At 40.4% G+C, this 15,287-nt stretch overlaps 1 pseudogene across 1 annotated transcript; it reads right to left on the reverse strand.

The window, feature by feature from the left end:
- Positions 1 to 294: 294 nt before the first annotated feature.
- On the reverse strand, positions 295 to 3,830 carry LOC143860888 (disease resistance protein At4g27190-like; annotated as a pseudogene). Its single transcript, XR_013239829.1, has 2 exons — positions 696 to 3,830; positions 295 to 593 (listed from the first exon to the last, which is right to left on the reverse strand). The product of XR_013239829.1 is annotated as a disease resistance protein At4g27190-like (transcript).
- Positions 3,831 to 15,287: the final 11,457 nt, after the last annotated feature.

Genomic DNA, 15,287 nt, shown 5'->3' on the forward strand with positions numbered 1-15,287 from the left:
TTGCTACCCGTGCTCTTTTCAAAATACACTAAGCCCTATTTGTTGTGGTTTTTTAGAACTGATTGTGAGTCCAAAACTGATTATCAGACTCAAAATTAAACATAATTTGTGAGTTCAATAATCAGATTTAGACTCAAAATCAATTATCAAAATCCAAAACCAACAGGGCCTAGAACTGATTATTCGTCTCTTCACGACGACGATCAACCATATCAATGTTCATGATGATAAAGTGTACCAAGGTTGATCACTAAAATCATACAATAAAAATGACCAAAATATCTAAGCAAAATATAGCCACAGAAATCAAATTATAAGTCTTTATTAGTATCTAAACCCTGTTGTTACAGAGAGACATTTTAAGCAAAATACGGTACATGCTTGTTCCATGAAGTCAGGTTTCAAGAGAAAAAACAAGACAAGGCAGACAAGCCTTGTACGTACATGACAAACGCACTTGGACAAGGCGTTCAAACTTCCAAACCAGTCCATATTTGGTGCACCAATCCTCCGAACCCATGCCCACCATCAGATGAAGATGCTTGTCCTTTTGTGCCGTCATTCTGCAAACCCACCTGGCCCACGGTTTCTTTCTGCTTTTCAATTGGCCATTCACTAAATAGTTAAAGGAGTGCTTTGTGACTGCAAAAGAAGATGAATAAGAAAAAGAAAAGAGAAATATACAAAAGCTTTACCAGAAATGCGCGAGAGAGTGAGCGCTCTCGCTCGAGCGAGGATCTATTCTTACATGAATTCCTTAATTTGATGAATTTTGTTTTCAGATTCAACCAGGTACCTACATCTTTCCATACTAATCTCTCCCACCATTCCTCGTGTCCTTTGATCTCTCGTATTGTATTTGCATTATACCTGGAAAAAGGAAGCGTCCATAGTTTATCGCAGTCCCATACACTGAAAGTCTCCAAAGAGGGCCATGAAAATTCCTCTTGGCAAATGCACTGCAATCGCGGTAAATCGTTAAGTCGTAAAATCCGTAGCTTTGGGAGCACATTTCTTTCCATCACGCTGGTTACAACAATCTCCTGTGTATTCTCGTCAACCATCTTTGCTTCAAATATCTCCTCCATGTCGTGACAATGCGATAAATGGATTTCTTCAAGGTTGTCTAGTTGTTGAAGCAAATCACAGGGGATAAGACTCTTTAATCCCTTACAATGAACCACATGGATCTCACGTAATTTAGGAAAGCTTTTTCTTTCTTCACTTGTAACCATTACTTCCCAAATGTTTTCTACATGCTTAACAGCTAAAAGGTATAATTTCTCAAGATTTGGCAATACCCACGGTTGAAAATTCCCTCTCATTATCGCTGGCTTTCTCACATCACAACTTGCTATAGTGAGTGATTTTAAGCACTGCATACTTTTAGCTCGTTCCCATATCCCATAATGCACCCCCGTAAAGCTAAATAAGTTGCAATGTTTAACATCTCATCAGCACATTTGGCTTGCCGTTCAACATCACCAGCCAACTCTACCACTCTTTCATTCGGCGGCGAAGGCGGCAGCCAAAGCAGTTGAAACCTATCAAAATCACTACTTCCACGACCCATGCAAATATGAAAGCTTTTTAGCCTTTTCAACCAAATTGAATCCAAAGGAAGATAAGCAATGCTATAGACCTTAATTCGAAGATAATACAAACACTCTAAATGTAGTAACTCCTCCAACGTCACGCTTTCCTCATCCACCTCCTCCTTTTGCTTCCACCAATAACTACTCTCATGCATGTCCAGTACCTCCAAATTAGACAACTTTGATATCGTGTGGGCTTCAATGCGTTTTAGCTTTTTTGTCTCGGAGAGATTCAGTAGTCTTAGATTATTAAGACCACCCAACTCTTTTAGTAGTGATTTGATATTTGTACGACTCAAATTCAAGACCCTAAGTGCTTTCAAACCTAGAAAGACATCCGTAGGAATCTTTGTAAGAGGATTATCTTGGAGAAACAAAGTTGATAGCGTAGAACATCTCGCTAAAAACATAGGAATCTCACTTAATCCCCCACCTGGAAATGAAACTCGGGTAACTGATTCACACATCCCTTCCTCTGTCATCTTACTTGAGGCCATGTTAGATTGGACAAAGAATTTAGTCCCATCTTTTGACGAGGACGCAATCCATAGAGCAACATCGCGAACAATGTCGTGCATTTTTACCGTTCCTTTAGCTTTTCCGCACTCCAACATGCAAGAATCCTTGAGCTTTTCAATCAAAGCAACCCCAGCATCTAAGGATTCTTCTAGATTCATCGATTCATCTATTAATCCCTCAGCTCTCCAATATTGTATGAGCTCATCTTCATCAACAGAAAAATCTTCAGGAAACAACGAGCAATACAAGAAGCAGGGTTGGATGTTCATACCTTGTAGCGAGTCATAACTCCATTTCAAGGGCAAAAATACCTCTTTCTCTACACGTTCAATACTTGGTGCCGACCTTTGGAGTCCTCGTAAGGCTTCCCTCCACAACCCGACCCTTTTCTTTCCTCTCATACAGCTACCAACAACCTTAATTGCTAATGGCAAACCGTTACACTCTTGCAGAACCTTCTTTGCTAGAGATTTTATCTCTTCGACATCAGGCAGCTCTCCAACAATTTTACTAAACAACTCCCAACTTGCTTCATCATTTAGAGCGTCGACTTTAATGTTTTTATTTGTCCCCATCTGGTTACATACATGCAAAGATCTTGTTGTTAATATAATCTTACAGCCCAGGAGATCTCCTTGTGGAATGCCCACTTTGTCCAAATCTATATTCTCCCAAACAACATCCAAGATCAAGAGAACTTTCTTTTCTTTCTCCAATCTTTCCAACAATAGAGAGGCCCATCTTTCTTTGCTCACGTTCTCCAGTACCTCCTTGAATCTCAATCTATCAGCAATTTGCAACTGAATCCCATGCAAGTCTATGATGCTTGACACAGTGACCCAAATGATAATATCAAAGGGTTGTGCCTGAGAGGGGAGGCCGCCCATCATGTTGTTGAAGTTACTTACTAGAGTAGTCTTTCCTACTCCTCCCACGCCATAAATTCCTATCTTTCAGATGTCATCATTCAACACCAGCTCCATGAGACGATCTAATAACTTTGATGCAGCATTCTGATCCACATTTGATGGCCCTGGTATCTGCTGGAGACGATCTAATAACTTTGATGCAGCATTCTGATCCACAATTGATGGCCCTGGTATCTGCTGGAGACGCTCTAATAACTTTGATGCAGCATTCTGATCCACAATTGATGGCCCTGGTATCTGCTGGACGGGTTCTGACCGAGTATTAGGCACCACCAACCCTGCTGGAAAATTGGCAGAATCAATAAGCTGGATCACATCTTGGATCTTTTCCATGCTACTTTTGCTCAATTTATAGCGTAAATAGCAATTCGGAAAACACCCACAAAGATGTTTGGTATCTTTCTCCATCGAATTCACTCGGCCTTCGATGTTCTCGACCTTGGTTAGCCACTCTTTCACCGGTTGTGTTGCTACTTTTCCTTGTTTATCGGCTGATTCGAGTTCTTCTACTATGTTTCTCTTGGAAGCTGCAAGTGCATTCATCTTTTCTTGAAGAGAGTTGGTATTTGCCTGGAATTTGAATAAGATAGTGATCATTGAGTAGGTTTTGCTACCTATAGTCTTACCAACCTTGACCACGGCCGACTCCAGAACTTGAGAGGCCATTCTTTCCAACGACAGAGACAAGGAATTGGAGAAGAAGGATATTTGAAGAACAACGTTTTTGGCTATGTGTTTCAGAGAGGGAGGTTAAAAGCAACACTGATAAAGAAGGGAAACAGTTGGTCTAAGCAAATCCCTATGCAAGAACGACAATAATTCGACAATTACTTTTTCTACGTAGTACGAAAAAGAAAGGGAAATGTTCCAGCACTACTGTATTTTGAATTTTTGATGAGGACACTCCTCACTTTATTAAAAGTTTGGTATACCCTGCACCATAGGATGATCCAAACCGTCCATTAGATAAGCCACAGCCTAAATAGGCTGTGCCCCAAAAATCATTTCCGTAGGTTGATCCTCACCCTCCGAGGGTTAGGATCAACCTATGGAAATAAATTTTGGGGCACAACCTATTAAGGTTGTGGCCCATATAATGGACGGTTTGAATCATCCTATGGTGCGGGCCATACCTTACTTTTAATAAAGTGAGGAGTGCCCTCATCAAAATACAGTAGTGCTGAAAACATTTCCCAGAAGATAAAGGTGATTGAAACACCACTTTTATTAGGGAAATGATATTTACGCCCCTTTTATCACCGGGCACACCCATTTGCCAGTGTACTTTGCAATCCAAACCACTGGATTTTTCTGACATAAAGTACATTAGGTCCTTTTTGCCATTGATACACTGACGCTGGGTGTCCCCGGTGAAGAAAAGGGGCTTAAATATCGCTTCCCCTTTTATTATTCAAAAGCTAATGTTCATGTACAAAGGAGAGGCAATAATGCAACAATAGCTGGCATCACGTGAATTTTGAATTCGCCCTTTTAAACTGTTTGGAAAAACCCCAAAAGTAGCCTTTTATTACAGACTAAGAGCCCTCCTCTTTAGAAAGGAGAAAGAAAAAAAAAAACCCAATACATAAACTCAGTTATTGTGGTCGCAACTCCTAATAAGTGACCCTAATTCAACCCGCTCAATTAAACTCTCTTTCCGAGTCTACCCGAGTTTCCTGGCTTTAAATTATGCTTGTGATGACCAAAAGTATATTGGGCAGTGATAAATCGACCCCCCAAAATGATAAATCGACTCCCCATGTGTCTTTCTCTCTCCTCTGGGTTAGAGAGAGATAGACACATGGGGAGTCGATTTATCACTCCCCCAAAAAGTAATTGCCACGTAGTTCCTTCTACAGAATAGCAGCAAAATTACGAATCCCAGCGCAACAACGCCAATAATTCAGCAAATTGCTTTTGGTGCCATTGAGAGAGAGAGAGAGAGAGAGCGCTTATGTCTCTGTGTGTAATTAAAAGCACACACCCATAAAAAAAAACACAGAGAAAAGAATTAAAGCACACCACACTGGGCATCTCTTTAAAGCACACACCCATCAAAAAAAAAAGAAAAAGAATTAAAGCACTTATGTCTCTGTGTGGAATTAAAGCACACACCCATAAAAAAGAGAGTAAAGAATAAGCACACCACACAGGGCATCTCTTTAAAGCACACACCCATTAAAAAATAAAAAAAAAGAATTAAAGCACCTATGTCTCTGTGTGGAATTAAAGCACACACTAAGAGAAAGTATAAGATATTTAAAAGGTCCAAAAAAATCCCCTTCATCTTCTCAATCGTCCAGTACATCCCTTACAATATAAAAGAAACATTTCCTACTAAAACTCCTAAACAACCACTAAACTTTAGGATCCATTCTTTATTTAACTTTCAGAAAAGTAAAACACCTAAAGATATCCTAAAATATCTCACCAGTAGTTAAAGATAAAGATAAAAATTAGAAAGGATAAGGATATCTCACCATAATTTCTAAGATAAGGATATTTCTTAACATTCATATTATGCTGAATTCTCAGAATAACATGCTCCATGTGAGCCTGTATCATACTCCCCCGGTCGAGGACTCGCCCTCAAGGCCAAATGATCGTCACTTTCATCTCATTCGTCATGTTGAAAGTTGCAAAAACTCCCATGCCGCCAGGTTGACCAGTCGTATTCATAAACATTCTCACCAATGCGCTTAAGAAGCTCTACAATACCCGGTTAATTGGTACAATATGACTCCCCTTGCAAGTGGGTCCAATGATTCACCATACCCTTTTCCATTTTTTAGACGTACCCGCATCCTATAGCATACTCCTAGGCCGTCTTTGGATACATGAAACACAATCTATCCCTTTCTAGTTTACATCAATGTGTAAAATTCATTCTTAATGATTATATATTATTAACATTCCTGCCGAACCGCTATCTTTGTTCCTTCAGGACCACCTCGGTTCTGTTTTTACATATATATATATATATATATATATATATATATATATATATATTCTGTTGCCCTTTTCAAAAAAAAACATTCCTGCCGAACCCTATCAATGACGAACATTTCACTCATCCAAACTCGACCCCAACAAAATCGTCCCACACACAAACACACGATCCCTGCCTCAATACACACTCCTCCCTCAATCACGAAGGAACCCCCACTTGTCCTCTCTAACACTAATAGCTTCCTATGTTGAGACATAACTAATCACACAATCCAAACAACTATCAGCCGCATTCCTTAAGGAGGCCCACCCCCTCTCGCAAACTTCTATGAAGGAAGCACCTACTTCGTCAACCCATAAGGATCAACTTCCCTACCTCCAAACACTCTTCGCTAACACACAAACAAACTATAACACCATCCACACAACTTCCCTTCCATATCTCCTGCTAGACCTTCAACTCTACCTAGGACTCCCCCAATTAGATGGACTATTAGCCCCTCAACATGCTCCTCATATCAAACCACATACCTTCAATCTCCCTCCCTCCACACTACTGAATTAAACACCGTGAACAACAACCACCCCACAATTTATGAAAAATAAAAGCCAATTTTTCTCCATTAGAGTCTACTCCTTCCACCTCCTGTTCCGTCGCACACAAAACACAGCCTAATCCATGAAGATGTTGACTTTTCTACCGTCCTCATGGCACCATCACAACTTCAAGATACCTCCCATCATCGAAGACACTTGACATAAATCTCAAAATTGAAAATGATCCACATATTATTAAATATGTGGTATAAGTAGTCAAAAGGGCGACAAACATTTGTAGCGTTTGACCTACCAAGGATTTACCTGGTAGAATAGTGATAAGTAGCAGGGGTGGTTATTCGGTTATAACCGAATAAACCGAATAGTGGGAAAAAAAGAGGAAAAAAAGCAAAATCGTGGTTTCGATCGGAGGGCTAGGATCATCCAATCGAAATGATTTTTGGAGCACAACCTAATTAAGTTGTGATCAATCAAATGGACGGTTTTGATCATCCTTTGGAGTGCCCGTATCACACTTTTTTTTTGAAAAAATAATGATTTTTATCATTATTTCGGTTAACCGAATTTTTTTTTTGAGATAACCGAAACCAAAACGGAAAAAAACAGAACCGAACCGAACTGATCGAACCAATTCGGTTCGGTTCGGTTCGGTTATTCGGTTTTAACCGAATAATGAACACCCCTAATAAGTAGTGTATGGTTGCCAACCAAGTAATGGGAGGGGGTGTCATAACCAATATAGAAAGAGAAGAGAGAATGGGAAGAGAATGAGAGAGAGAGAGAGAGAGAGAGAGAGAGAGAGATTCTACTTGCCAAATTCCCCCTTTTTGGTGAAATTTGGCAAGGAAGATATAAGTAGCGAACAAGGGGGCCACATCACCAGACAAACAATAATTACCTTTGAATCTTGTCTGGTAGTAGTCTCTAGGGATTGTGATGCTAAATTGGCAAATCGAACACCATAAAATTACCAAAAATACTTTTTTATTTATTACTTGGGACGTCCTTGAAGATGCCAGGGATGTGAGAACCAAACAGTCCCTACATATTCCATCAGGAACCCAACTGGTCACTCAAGAATTATGTAGGAAGCACCCTAGCATTGCCACTAAGGTCAAACTTGAGATACAAAAACTAATTGATGTAGGCTTGATTACCCCCACACCATACATTGGGTGGGTCGCAAACTGTAGACACCCAATTTGTCAAGGTGGTACCAATGATAGGTTGTCGCGAGGAAGAGTCTCACACCGAACCCAGAGCCCATGTTCTCTTTCTCTCGGTCTCTCTCTTTGGTTCATTAAACGGGAAAGATTTCTCAAAACAAATTTGTCCCAAAGTTACAACAAAAGGCCAGTCTTTACACTGCACCCGCCTTTTACAGCACAGTCAAAAAGCCCGTTTTCACGGGCATTTCAACCAGAAGTTAACTTTGAGTAAAAAAACGTACGTTTTTACCCAAAAACACTTCGCACCCAAACCAACTCGTGACACCGGACTTGTTAGATTCTCTTTGCAATAAGGAATCCAATGAATCTGACCGCGTGCGATTTGTAGTCGAAACAAACAAAGATATGGTCTTTCGAAGTTCCAAAAAACTCCGAAAAACTAAGTTTTGAACCAAAATACCCCCCATCAAGCATGCAAAATTCCCTAATTGTGAAATTCCCATTTGCGAAATCCTTGCCGACTTGACATGGCTGTCAGATGAAATTTAGCAAAATTGGATCGCAATTTGCTAATTCAATTTCGCAAATTGTGAAATTGCCTCCGAACGCGGCCGGGGGGGAGGGGGGGGGTTGTAAAGTAAAATCAAAAGTTAAAAACTGGTTTTAGATTTTAATTGATTAAGAAGTTAGTTTTTAGATAAAAAAAACCTCTAACTTCTTATTTTTCAACCCTTTTCAAAGCAAACTCTGTCCAAAAACTAGGGGTGCAACTTGGGTCGGGTTGAACCCGAATTTGGGTTGGCTTGGCTTGGCTTTTTTTCAAAATTGGGTTGGGTTGGGTTGGGAAAAATCAACCCGAATTGGAAATCGGGTTGGGGTGTCGGGCAACCCGACCCGACCCGAAACCCGATTTTCAATTCCGATATGTGCTTAAAACCCCATTTCAACTGAACACATTTCCCATTGAAGCTAGAAATGTGCTTAAATTTCAACATAAATTTATCCTTCAGTTCAGTTACAGAGTTTTTATATGGTGGATGCCTGTGTGGGAATGTGAGCCAAAAAAAAAAACAACAGTGGGGCCCACAAAAAACATGTGCATAAATTGGAAATCGGGTTGGGTCGGGCTGACCCAATTGCAAATCAGGTTGGGTCCAGCCGGGTTAGAAATCGGGTTGGGTCGGGTCAGGTTGGCAAAATGGGTTCCTCGGGTGGGGTCGGGTTGGCCTCAACCCGACCCGAGTTGCACCCCTACCAAAAACCCTAATTTCCGAAGACTCGGAGCGACACCCTCCAACTAGCGCCATTATTCTGCCGAATTTCGGAGAACTCGGGGATATCTTATCCAAATAGCGCCGTTGTTCTGCCGAATTTTTGGAGAACACGAAGCTCCATCGTCCGAATAGCGCCGTTATTCTTACGGAGCTCATACTGGGCGTCAGCATTCTGCCGAATTTCCGAAGACTCGGAGCGACACCCCCCAACTAGCGCCGTTATTCTACCGAATTTTGGAGAACTCGGGGCTATCTTATCCAATTAGCGCCGTTGTTCTGCCGAATTTTTGGAGAACACGAAGCTCCATCATCCGAATAGTGCCGTTGTTCTACCAAATTTTCGGAGAACGCAAAGCTCCATCGTTCAGATAACGCCGTTGTTCTGCAGAATTTTTCAGACAATGAAAGCTACACCATCTAACTGGCGTCGTTACCCCGCAGAATTTTCGGAAGGCGTCCTCGCTCATTTGGTAAAATTACATTCATTTCCCTGCTTTCTGCATTTCTCTTATAAAACCCGATACAGGGTAGTTATGTGATCTAGGGCTCTTCTTGCCCTGGGTCCTGTAATGTAAATCTATTACCTCTCGTTGTAAATGGGGCTACGTTCCCTCTCCTTACCCCGCCACTCTGTCTCCGGTCCTACTATAGACAAAAGAGAGAGAGACGAGAGCTCTAGTGCTCCAGCGGTGTTGGACAAACGGAGGGAATCAGAAACCCATCGTTTTTTTTCCTATATGTCTCGTCATTTCCGTTTGTTTTAGTTATCCTGATTGAGATTACACTGCGAGATCCTCCTGGGACCCGAAACAGGCAATGTTTATATAATTGTAATAAGGATAACACCAAAACCAATTTTCCCTCTTTTCTTTGTAAATCCACTTCATTTACGAACATGAATTAAACCTAATCGTAATAAAGGATAAAAAGTGAAGATTTCTGATAAAGTTCTTCAAAATTGCCAAATCAATTCAAGAGACCGAGTTTACCCGAGCATGAGGGGTGCCTAATACCTTCCCCTAATGTAACCATAACCCTTAAATTTCTGTAAAGACCATACCTTAACAAACATAGTAAAATTATGGGTTCTAGGCCCCAAACCTAGAGTACAACTTCGGTTACTGCTCCTCCAATGAAACTCGGATCTCTATTCCCATTTCATTGGAAAAGCAGGCACGGGTCCTAGGCCCTAACCTATGCGACGTCTCTGAAACTCACTTTCTTATGAAATCCGGACCCCGATCCCGAGTTAATAAGAAACGCAAACATACAAACACCCCCACTCTAAAAAACCCGACGTGGTGATCCCTCACTAACCAGAGAGCGAGAGGCGGGTAAAACCGACTCCCACACATAGTTCCTATCGCAAAAAAAGATGTATCTATACGTATTTGTGTAGACTAACGTGACTTAAACAAAGCATGTCCTAAGTATCACTTTCCCCTACCAAACATAAACCTACTAGTAGATAGTACTGCCAGTCATGAGTTGTTGTCCTTCATGCACTGCTTCTCCAGCTATAACTAAATCCGGACAAAGATCACACCGCCTTCATAACCCCATGGGGCACTTATCGTTATGAAGTTATGCCCTTCAGCCTCAAAAATATCGGGGCCACCTATCAGAGAGCCATGACTACCATTTTCTATGACCTTATACACAATATACTTGAAGATTATATCGATGATGTAGTGGCCAAATTCAAAACCAATGATAGTCACTTTTCATCCTCCACCGAATCTTTAGCTGCCTTCGGGAATACAATCTCCGTCTTAATCCACAAAAATGCACATTCGGTGTTGCCTCCGGCAAACTATTGTGTTTCGTCATTAGTCAACGAGGCATCGAGGTCGATCCTCTTGTTAGAAACTTACCGACTTCTCCAAAAGCTTAAGCTGTTGGAGAAGGGCAATATTTAATCCTTTATACTTTAACACTCCCCCATCACGTGTAGCCCACTTGGAAAACACGTGGCACATGTGGTACCACCTTGGGCCGACCATTGCATGTGGATTTTTCTTTTCTTTTGACATCGGGGACGTTTGAACCCAAGACCTTTGGCTCTTTTTTTGAAATATATTGATAATTCATACGAGAATTACATGAAGAAGGGACCAAGAGTCCCTCATGAACTACATCGTATGAGGACCTAGGAGATAACTCCAAGGCTCTAAAAGAAAAATCAAAAACTATTCCCCCTTTACCCTCCTCTTTAGATTCACCGGTCCAAAACAGAAACCTAAAATTTCAAATTCGGCTACCTTCCTAGAAGCTATCCCCGATATCCATGATAATAACTCTCATTCAGTAATTACAACCCCCTGAATACAATTCAGTGATCCTCCGTGTCAGGTATGATAAAGATACTCGTGACCTCCAGGAAAAACACCTCCTTTGGCCAAGCAGTCTACCATCACATTTACCAACCTCCTCCTGGTACTATCATCGATCTGTTTACATGAACGAGGTCATTGATATCCAAAATCATTTGCTCATCTAATCTGAATAAATCCTCCTTTCAAACTGCGATAATACCCCCAACGGTTCCGACTGCATCTTATGAGCACCATTGACAATTGTTTCGACCCCAAATCTCATTGATAGAATTCTCCGCTACTCTCGAAATTTAGATTCAATGAAATGAAAAAATGTCAAGAAAAAAAAATGTCAGGATTTCTCCTGTGGCAGATGTCCCTTGCCGCCATCTTCTTCCTCTTCGTCCCCAAATCCCTAATCTTCCAGATTATGATCTTCTGACCTTTGGCTCTAATACCATGTTAGAAACTTACCGACTTCTCCAAAAGCTTAAGCTATTAGAGAAGGGCAGTATTTAATCCTTTACACTTTAGTACCTCTCAAAATCAAAGCAATCTAAGAAATGACACCTCCTAAAAACATTAGTGGCATACGTAGTTTCCTTGACCATCTTGCAGTTATTCTTACGTTCATCCCTCAGCAGACCCTGCGATGCAAAACTTTTACCAAACTACTTTACAAAGATACACCATCAAAATGGACATCATTGGATCAACAAGCTTTTGATCATATCAGGACATTTCCCATGAACCCACATGTCCTCATTCCACCGCAACCGAACAAAACTTTGCTCTTATACATTTTGGTTCATGCCAATGCTTTTGGCTGCCTCCTCGCCCAATTAGACGACTCAAATCAAGAACGTATAGTTTATTATCTTAGCCGAACATTAGTTTCCTACCAACAAGGCTATACCCTATTTAGAAGGCATGTCTTGTCGTTGTCTTTACTTCTCAAAAGTTGCTTAACTACATGCTAAACTATGAAACCAGGCTCATAAGCCGTTATGATCCCCTCAAGTACCTTCTAGTGCACCCTTAGACATTAGCTCTCCCGATGAAGCTATCTTACATGCTAATCTCGATGAGCTTCCATCTGCTTGTTGGACTCTCTTCTTTGATGTCTCTTACACAAGTCATGAGGCTAGCATCAGAGTTGTCCTTCGCACCCATGAAGGTATCTTAATTCCCAAATCTTACCGATTAGCTTTTCCTGCAAACTAACAACATTGCTGAATATGAGGCCCTCATAGTTGGCTTCAAACACAAGATGATAAACTATTACCATATAAGTCACTTGTTGATAAACCACTTTTTTCACTTCACATATGTAGACCTTAACTAAATCTCACTCTCTAATAACCATTATGCTGATGCTATGGCTTCCATTTGCTCAATGCTACAACTACCTCTTGAAACCACACACTACTCTTTTGTAGTTGAACAACTCTCTACCCCTGCTCCACGTCTCTAGAAATTAACTTCGCTAGTGACACACAAACCCCATTTTCACCAAAAACCTCTACGATTCCATGGTTTCGTAACATCTATCAATTTCTCCAATATGGCACTTTGCTTGAGCCACCAAATGATAAATTACTCGTCTGTCGTCGAGCACAAAGATATGTCATCCTAGGCGACACTCTATATCGTTCCTCTTTTGATGGTCCCCCACTCCGGTGCCTCACCGTAGAAGAATCCCGCACTGTTATCCAAGAAGCTCACACCAGGGCATGTAGCCATGCTTTAACACATAATCTCCTTTGAGATGCATTTGCAAATTCCTTTTGGAAACATCCAATGTTTTTGAAAACCTTCAATAAACTCAAACCGACTGGCAATCATTATTTAAAGGGCCTAGCTGAGATCGAAACTGCAAATGAATTTCATCTACGAGGGAGGTGGATGATTCCATGTTAAGCATCACTATTGATCACATGGGTTTACCCGATGACCCATTACTTGCCGTCTGCTAATCCTATATCTAGAAAGGCATTTCGGAAGACGGAGGCGAACAACCCACAAGCTGAGACCCATAAGCTGATCTGCACTCGTAGGCTTAAAAAGATATCAACGTATAACTACAACTACTAAGCTAGGGTAAGGACAGAGATAGAGCACACCGAGGATAATACCCTCACCCGGATTAGCAGTGATATGAAATGCAGCTTTGTTGTCGCAGAATAGACAAGCCGGTTGGGGGTATAAGAAGAGTTTCTCTTTTCTAATTTGGAAAGGAAAAAAAAAAACCTAACTCACTTACGTTATCTTATTTTATCTTTACTTATCCAAGACTCGATCATCATTTTTTTTATTTTTTTTTAACAAGTGAGACTCAATTATCATAAAATAGAGAAAATAACATTCTAATTCCACACAGAAAACAAGCACAGAGTGACAGGGGACAGCAATTCATGAGAAAATGAACAGGAGATTCGGCGTGAACAACATCAAATATAAATCACCACCCCTTCTGCCGTTGGGCATTTTGACCTCATCGATCTCTTTCCCGCCTCTTCCAATGGCTACAAATTTATCATCACTGCAACTGATTACTACACTAAGTAGGTTGAAGCGGCCCCTCTAAGAAAATCAATGGTCCCACAATCGTCAGTTTCATCTACCATAACATTACATAACATTCTCTGTCGCTATGACATCCCTGAATCTATTATCACTGATAGTGACACCTCCTTTGAAAATCAACATACTGATTACTTATGCAACGCCTATAACATTCACCATCAATATTCTACTACATACCACCCTTGAGACATTGAGATCAAGCCAAAATATCTAATAATTAGTAGTATCCTCACTAAGACCGTCAATGAATCTGGTCACAATTGACATTAAACTCTACTCAACTCTCTTAGCCTACAAGACATCTTTCTGCACCCCCACTGGTGCAACCCAATTCTCTCTTGTCTATGTCATAGAAGCTGTGCTACCCATGGAGCTCGAGCTCCAATCACTAAGAATTTTGCTACACGGGCTAACCCCTTCATCAGGGTCACCTCAACCAATTGTACCTCTAATTTTGTACCAATATAATCTCTCATTACATTTAATTTCATAAACAGAAACAAGTTCCTAATTTTCAAGCTAACTGAGATATACATATTTTTTTCTCTTTTTAGTCTCAAATCAGCCCTCAAGTTTTCCATATCAATCGTCTAGTTCATCAGTTTCTTACATACAATCTCTGTTTTGCATTGTACAAATGGGACATAGTTCGTTCTTTTGAAATTTTCATCTGAATGGTATTCAGAGATGCATCTCAGTAAGGTGGACCATAAATATTAAAAAAAAAATGAATATCTTCTAATTAAAATCGGGATCATTATTCCTCAATTTCTGATTTATCAGCTTTTCTGATCCGATGGGCTCTTAGTTTTGGAATTTTCATTGTTTTGAAGAACTTCCAAGTTCTGAATCAGTAAATAATTGGGTTTAAAGGAATGCCCCACTGGATAAAAGTCAGTCTGTCGATGCATTGAAAATAATTTCCTAATTCTCAGCTACGATCTTAGCATAAGATTAGATAACTCCAGGACTTTAGTATCTAGATAGACAATAAGCAACGAGGTGAAGTTTGCATGGAAATTCAGGTCAGTAAAAACAGTAAAGAGGTCCCTAATATTAAATTTGCTATTGTTGAAGTTTGAAATAGCAGAATGTTGATTAACCTGGAAGTACTACAATCGGAACTAAAGCCTGAAACCACACTTTGATTGAATTGCCATAGTTCATCATCACACCCTAATCATAATCTTTGCTTCAGAAGCGTTGTATTTGAGCCTTAGTGGTTTTTTATGAACTTTGCATCTATTGATATAAGTAATTCCAATAAAAACAGGGTGACATTTAATTGAATTTAAGAGATATTGCAGTAAATGAAGGTGCGACAAGGATGAAATGCTGAGTAGGTTATTGTGATGAGGGCTTACTAAAATTCAATTCAACAAAAGAATCCGTG

Source organism: Tasmannia lanceolata, unplaced genomic scaffold (genome assembly GCF_043159265.1).
Source record: "Tasmannia lanceolata isolate RefF3 unplaced genomic scaffold, GAP_Taslan_0.1 ptg000037l, whole genome shotgun sequence".
NCBI lineage: Eukaryota > Viridiplantae > Streptophyta > Magnoliopsida > Canellales > Winteraceae > Tasmannia > Tasmannia lanceolata.